The 7,933-nt window shown below is 38.4% G+C and overlaps 1 protein-coding gene across 2 annotated transcripts in view; it reads right to left on the reverse strand.

Moving 5' to 3' along the window:
- The window catches only part of sema5a (sema domain, seven thrombospondin repeats (type 1 and type 1-like), transmembrane domain (TM) and short cytoplasmic domain, (semaphorin) 5A), a 209,607-nt gene extending 201,986 nt beyond the window's left edge, over nt 1-7,621 (reverse strand). The window contains exon 1 of one of the 2 annotated variants that reach the window (XM_072575518.1): nt 7,431-7,621. The gene's annotated coding sequence lies outside the window, so the exon portion shown is untranslated. The remainder of the gene's footprint in view (nt 1-7,430) is intronic. The other variant, XM_072575517.1, reaches the window with a different exon arrangement.
- Nucleotides 7,622-7,933: the final 312 nt, after the last annotated feature.

Here is a 7,933-nt window from a genome sequence, read left to right on the forward strand (position 1 = left end):
CAAAAATAGAAATTACTGGAAAAGTTCAGCATCTGTGGAGAGAAATCAGAGTTAACGTTTCAGGTCCTGCGACCCTTCCTCAGACCTTCTGCACTCGACCTGAAACATTAACTCTAATTTCTCTCCACAGATGCTGCTAGAGTTGCTCAGCTTTTCCAGCAATTTCTATTTTTGTTTCTGATTTACAGTATCTGCAGTTCTTTTGGTTTTTATTAAAATTTGAGATGCCTGGGTTGGAAAGAGAGACAGAGAAATCTGGGTACAGAAGAAACTAGTTGACAAATTAAACTTTTAATAGTAAGGAACTGATATATTGAAATTTGCAAGATCATAGTAAGAGGCTGCATCCACAGTATTATCAATATAATAGAGGAATAGAACAAAAAACAGAAATTGCTGGCAAAACTCAGCAGATCTGGGAAGCAACTGTGGAGGGTAAAGCAGAGTTAATGTTTCAAGTTTGGTGACTCTTCATCATAACAGAGGAATAGAACAGGCTGATCCTGCAGTAGAGGGCAAATACAAATATTCTGTAAATCCTGTAAGGGAGCCAAAATTTACCCATAAGACCTTAGCATATAGGAACAGAATTAGATTATTTGGCCAATCAAATGTGTTCAGCAACTCGATCATGGCTGATATGTTTCTCAACTTCATTCTGCTTCCTTTTCCCCATAATCCTTGATACCCTTCTCTCAACTTCATTCTGCTTCCTTTTCCCCATAATCCTTGATACCCTTCACAATCAAAAAAACTGTCCAGATCTCTCATTGAGACGCAATCAGTTGGCCTCCATAACCTTCTGCAGCAATAAGTTCCACAAATCCAACACCCAGAAGGAGTGAGGAGAGTACATACAGAAGTTGTTTTGTTTAAGCATCTCAGTTCAGGTGAATACTGAGAAATGAAGCCCTGATTGATTACTCTTGAAGGAATCATCCCAATGAACCATCGAGATGCAAAGGGATTTTCGCCATAAACCGTCCCACAATTTGAAAAGGACACCTATTCAAAGTCTCAAGTTTCTGCCATGGGTCATTACGTGACTGGACAGGCTGTTCTTTGACCTGTAGATCTTTGGCCAATGGGAAAGTACATCTTCAACGTGCAGAATTTATTTCCTGTTCTTGGCTTCTCTGCTGCTCCTTTCTTTCAGTAATTAAAATCTTGGGAGTCAAAGCTTGATGCCACTCGATGGACAAATTGTCGTCATCCTGAAAAATTCACAGCTGGCTCCTCCCATTCATTACTATTAATTACACTATGTTTTAAGAACAGCTCAGAGAGTTGTGAAATGTTTTATTCTCCCCTGGAACATTGGCCAATTGATAATTGAGGATTTACAGTTTCCAGCCATTTTGCAACATATCCTGTCCATCAAAGTTCATATTGCAGGAGATATTCCTAAATGCTCATGGAGCTGGCTTCAGAAAGGACACTTGCATTTGTTTCATGGAATTCCCATTGAATTGAACAAATGTGTAGATGCATTGCTGATGGAATTTCTTTCACACTCTACACATTCTTTCACTCATTGCAGTCTGGGCTTCACTGCAATACAGGAGTGTGACGAGGAGAACTACTCTGTACACCAGGGTTTTTATCAACCTTAAGTGGCCTTTGTTCTTAAAGACTCAACGCAATCATTTGTCAAAGGCTGAGTTGGTGCAAATGATCCAGTGTTGGGTCTTCTCCTCAATGATGGCCTTTGGAGAGAGGCTGCCAAGGTATGATAAACGTTTAACATTTTCCAGAGTCTCTTTCAACAAGGTGAGACAGATCAGGCTTATATCCATTGGATTAGGTGAACGTAAGGACTGCAAACGTTGGAAATTAGAGTTGAAAGTGTGGTGCTGGAAAAGCACCTCAGTGGCTGCCTGACCTGCTGTGCTTTTCCATCACCACACTCTCGACTTATATCCATGAGAGTTTAGTGGAATGAGATGTGATCTTATTGATGCATATAACAACCTGAGGAGACCTGACATACACCTTCTTGGCCACCCTATTAACTTGTGCTGCCACTTTCACACAGCTAGATCCCTCTGTATGTTAATACTTCTAACAGTCAGCCAGCTACTGTGTAATTCCCTCCTGCATTAGCATCACCTCACATTTATCTGGATTAAGTTCCATCTGCCATTTCTTCGCCCAAGTCTCCAGCCTATCTGTTGGCAATTCTCCTTACTATCCACATTCAAATCTTTTTGGCATTCACAAGTTTACTAATCAGACTTCAGACATTCACCTCCATATCTATTTTATATGTTACAAACAATAGGGGTCTCAGCATTGATCCCTGCAGAACAGCCCTGGTCACAGATCTCCAGTCAGAAAAACACCCTTCCACTGCTATTCTCTGTCTTCTATGGTGAAGCCAGTTTGTATCCATGTGACTTCACCTTTTGTATCAGCTTGCCATAAGGAACCTTGTCAAAGGCCTTTCTAAAGTCCTGCAGACTACATCCACCACTTTGCCCACTTCAATTATCTTTGTCACTCCCTCAAAAAACTAAATGAAATTGCAGATTGGCTGCAGTGCAATTGGTGGCCCACGGTGCCTCATAGATGCCCAGTCTTGAGTTGCTAATGCTGTTCAATGTCTGTAGTCTTTAGCATGGCGGTAGTGCTACACAACACAATGGGAGGTATTCTGAATGTGAAGGTAGGAACTCATCTCCACAAGGCCTGTGCGTTGATTGCTCTTATTTATACTGTCATATTGATGTAGGTCTGTCTTTTTGGCTCCCACCACACTTGATGTGGAGTGGTGTACCTCAAGATTTCTAACCAACTACCCCCCCCCCCCCCCCCCCCCACTCTGAAGGAGGGAAATGTCTACGGTGATATAGTGTTTCCTGGCCTGGGGCTAATTGCCATTACAAGCAATACATAGCAAGGTTGAAGGTTGATGTGGTATCTACTGAAACATGGGAGACTCAAGTAGCTCTCACCTATTCACAGTTTGCTTTCAATCGTAACATAAAACTCTACTCGTCTTCTCTCTCTCAAAAATACGAAACTGAAAACTCACGTCAATTTAAGTACATTGCATAGTTCCTGTAAGACACAAAACCAGGGCCTCACAGCACAAGGGCCACAGGTTCAATTCCAGCCTCGGGTGACTGTCTGAGTGGAGTTTGCACAGTCTCCCTGTGTCGGTGTGGGTTTCCTCCGGGTGCTCCGGTTTCCTCCCACAATCCAAAAATGTGCAGGTCAGGTGAGTTGGCCACGCTAAATTGTTCAAAGTGTTCGCTGTGTTAGTTAGGGGTAAATGGAGGGAAGTGGTTCTGGGCAGGCTGCTCTTCAGAGGATCGGTGTGGACTTTTTGGGCCAAGTGGCCTGTTTCCATACAGTAGGGAATCTAATCTAAAAAAATACCAATGATACCTGGTGAAGAGTTTAGATTTGTTTCATATGGCAAAAAGTCTAATTGTTTTATAAATTATTTTTATAAACAATCTTGCTCCATCACAAAATAAGTGGACAATAACTCCAAACGATATTTAAAATCATTGTTTTGTGCCTGTAAATAGTGGCTTAGTCTGTGAAAATATTGATCGACTCATGATGTGAATTACATAAGGAGAAAGATAATGATGAATGAGCTGACTGGAATGACTCATGGCTTTAGAGAATTATTTTACCCTCTGCATTTTCCCTCATTGAAAATCCACTAAAATTGTGGAGCATATTTAAAAAGGCAGCAGAGCTATCAGTCATCCATAATAACCTTTAAGCTAACTGAGTCTATACGCTCTGCATAATTTGACATTTATTGCAAAACATTGATAGTAGAGAACAACTTGCTGACAAGAGAGTTCAATTGTTCCATCTAGTTAACTCAATTTGTCAAAACCAGAGGTCAATATATTGCACTATTTTATTTAATATTTTATACTAGCCAACTGAAAATGTAATAAACCTCTATAATGGAGTGACAGAAGAACTAAGTTTCCACACATTTTTTGCTGTGTTTTACCGAGGAAGTGTGCACCAAAATGGCCAATAAATGCCACACATAAATCTTTGAATTTTAATCATATTTCTGAAAATACTGTTTGTTTTGCTTCAACTTCTATAGTGTTACATATAGATCTTGATGACAATTTGTTTAAGAGTTCATTCCCCACTTACAAGCTGGTGCAGCAGATTAAGGCCGACACCAACTCAAATTTAGCAACTGCTGGGTGGCAATGCTGACTTTCTTATGCACCAAACTTTTTGGCTCCATCAACTATCAGCTGTGCTTTAGGAGTTAATTCGGTTGTACTACTTGTGTAAATGTCTTTGTAATTTACAGATATAAGAAGATTTGACTGTTCATTTTAGATGTCAAAAAATAAATGAAGGAAGATATTTTCCAACTAATTAGAGTGCAACAGAGGAATATTGCAAATTAAGACAATTCCAAACATTGTTAAAAACATTTTAAGTATGTTAAACATTTAGTTATACTTTTGTAAAATATAAGTTTCTTAATAAGTATGCCATTAAGTTATTTAATTGTATAAAATTCAGGGAATTATCAACAAGTTTGCATATAAACCTAATTATGTGATATGTACATAATAAACGTAAGTGTCTACCAGAAAATACTGCTAGCTCAGCTGATGGGGTGGCAGCTGGAGACTGACAAGGAGAATTAAAGTTTATGTTCCATGAATTCATCTGCAATGTAAACTCTGCTTCTCTCTCCAAAGATATTTCCTGATCTGTTCCATACTTCCAGCATTTGTTATTATTTCAGATTTTCAGCATTCCCATATTTTGTGTTTACCCTCCTTTTTCAACTGCAGTACATACTATCTGCAACTTATTAAAATATTTTTAAAATTTTTTCAAGGAAAATGGAATTATGAATAGAACAAGACAGGAAATATCTTGTGTTGAAAAATGTCATACTGGAAAAACACAGCAGGCCAGGCAGCATCCGACGAGCAGGAGAATCGACATTTCGGGCATAAGCCCTTCTTCAGGAAATATCTTGTAATGGGTATGGCGTTTATTGATAATGATGGATAACAATGCAAATATAATTAATGCATTTGAACACTTTCCAAAATTAAGTCCCATAAATATTATTTAAGTCAATGTTGTTATTCAACATTCACTTCAGTGGCAGCAAAAATCCCTAATCAAGAAAGAAAATAGTTTATACTTGCTTTGATCACTCACTGTTTAAAGTTATGAATTATTAAAAAATTAAAAGTCATGTCTTCATGACAGACCTTATCAGAAAAATAAAGTAACCCCAGCAACAGAAAATCAAAGAACCAAATTTATACAAGGAAATCATTTGGTTATTCTGACACTTTGTGAGAGAATTAATTATTCTGATTTGAGAATAAATAACTTTGTATTTAATACAACTGTTAGCCATCGATTTTTTTTTAAAATATGCATCATAAAGAATTCAGAGGTACTCTGCAACATTTGTTTTATTGTTTTAAATCAGATGTGTAAAAATAGTTAAATCAGGACATCAGCGTACCAACTGCTCCAAAATGCACCCTGTTTGAGCACAAAAATTAATTCTTAATGCTATAATGCATTCAGCCAACAACACCACTGCCAGAATAATGTGAGCAATTCACTTATTTGTAAACTGATTGTTTCTAGTAAATTGTCAGGGTACACATATAAATCCTCAGCATACTGGAATGTAACAAAGCAACAAGTCATTGAAAGATAACTTAAGTAGTGCAAGACATTTATTTTCAGATCCAATCCATTACTTATGTCAAACTGCATATTATTGTGTCTAAAAAAAACTTAAGTATTGAACTTTTTTTTCACAATCTCACCCTCTTCTATGAAATACAACTTCAGACAACATTGTTACAACATAAACAATGTTGCATGCTGGAAATACTAACTGTTTCTCTGCTCACAGATGCTCCCAGACCTGCTAAATTTCTCCAGATTTTTCTACATTTGTTTCAGATCTCCAGCATCCACAATATTTTGTTTTTAATTGTGTTGTAACTCTAACACTTTCTGGATGAGTTATCTTGTCTTTGATATGGAAAATCAGTAACAAGGTATAAAGATAAAGTTGTGCAGGACTGACTTACAAGTTAAAACAGAAAATGCATTAGTAAAAATAATACCTGTCACAAAAATTGAAATTGCTAGAAAATCTCAGCAGGTCTGGCAGCATCTTGGGGAGAAATCAGAGTTAACGTTTTGGGAGCAGAACCCTTCTCCAGTTCTTTGTCAATTAAACAGAATATCTGAACCCCATTAAATAATTAAAACCCATACAAAATAAACCCCCCACACACTTTAAGCAAAGTAGTTTAAATCACTATTGACAGGACGAACGCAGGGGTTATCCTGTCAATGTCTCTCTTCGAGCGTCTCCAGTTTGTTATCTCATCGTGTTCAACAGCGCCCCCAAGCTGTCACTACGTCAAATGTAAATTATCTGTTCCCAATAAGGAGTCAAATGTGGATTACTTGCACATTCAACAGAACGATCGCGTTCAACTTTCCATCATGTACTGCAAATCTGCACTCAATAAACTATGCGCATCACTTTAGAAGTGCACACAGAAAACATTGGCAATACTTATCAAACACAAAAATAAACCCTAACCCCATTGAAGGTCCGTTGAATATCATGACTGCTAATGACAGTAATTGTTGAGAGTGAATCGCGAAGGTCCAAAATTAGAATGAACGCACAAGTGCGATGGCAACAGATTCCTTTGATCCAATTTCTTAACGCCGGGGGATTTTTCACTTCATTCATGAAAGGTCGCATCCAGATTTAAACATTCGAGACAGATAAATTAAAGAGGTTAAACTTCCCCCCCCCCCCCCCCCCAAGTCCGCGAAGATGTAAATATTGGAATGTAAACAAGGTGCATCTTCGTTAGAGATGGGAATTTGTCTAAAATACAATCTCAAACACCGTCAAACTATTAGACATAATCATTGCACAATGCACTCTTCATTCTCCAGAAAGGAACCAATTCTGCATTTTAGTCATGTAGTCAGTGCATCCTTCTTTTAAAGTAAACAATATTTTACCTTTGTATTCTCCAGAAATTCACTCAATTTCGACACTAAATTAAAACCGCAACCCTAGTATAATCAACTCAAATTGTTGATAACCATACTTACATTATCCTTCTTTTGCATGAAAATAGCACGTCTTAAATTAACCCGATTTCTAATACAACTGCAATGTCCAGAAAGACAGCAGGCTATTTGTGTGCGCTTTTATCTATAAATAACAAACTGACCACCGAATGCAGTTTGCTCGGGACTGTGATCAGACTGCACACATTCGCGCGGAGTCTCTACGTTCTGTTGTTGTTGCAGAACTTCCCCGCACAATACAAGCAGCTCAGAACACATTCTGCAAGATTATGCGTCTGGTTAATGAAACATGTACTTAAACGAACATATTCTTGACTTACCGAGTAAATACTCCAACTTCCCAAACACATCTAGTTATTTATCTATAATGCAAACAAAATCTTTCGTGAGGTCAAACTTGCGGATGAGTTTGGAGTAGTTGTGACCACTGCTTTGAGTGAGCGTTCTCCGCTTCTATCCTCTCTCTGAAGATCAGGATATCACTGCTCTGCTCTCATCCCAGCTCTGTCTGTGCTCTCTGACGCCCCACGCTATTAAATGGTGCCGTCCCAAAACGGGGGTGTCACAAGTCACATAAATCAAAACATTTTCAGCAGTAATGCCACTTATAGCTGAAAAATGCTATGTCACCTTCATCTTGCTGCATATTATAACACATAGCAAAATTTCACTCAGGGATTGAGTTGCTAACAGTCCAACACTCACCTCTTGATCCCGTGAGATTCCGATCTCTCCCCTTCAGCTTCTCTTTAGCACATTCCAGCAGTTTGCAGCTTCTGAGACGTGGCATTGCTCCGTCCCCTCAGTCTAAGTCAATACTTAC

This window comes from Chiloscyllium punctatum, chromosome 8, assembly GCF_047496795.1.
Source record: "Chiloscyllium punctatum isolate Juve2018m chromosome 8, sChiPun1.3, whole genome shotgun sequence".
Classification (NCBI taxonomy): domain Eukaryota; kingdom Metazoa; phylum Chordata; class Chondrichthyes; order Orectolobiformes; family Hemiscylliidae; genus Chiloscyllium; species Chiloscyllium punctatum.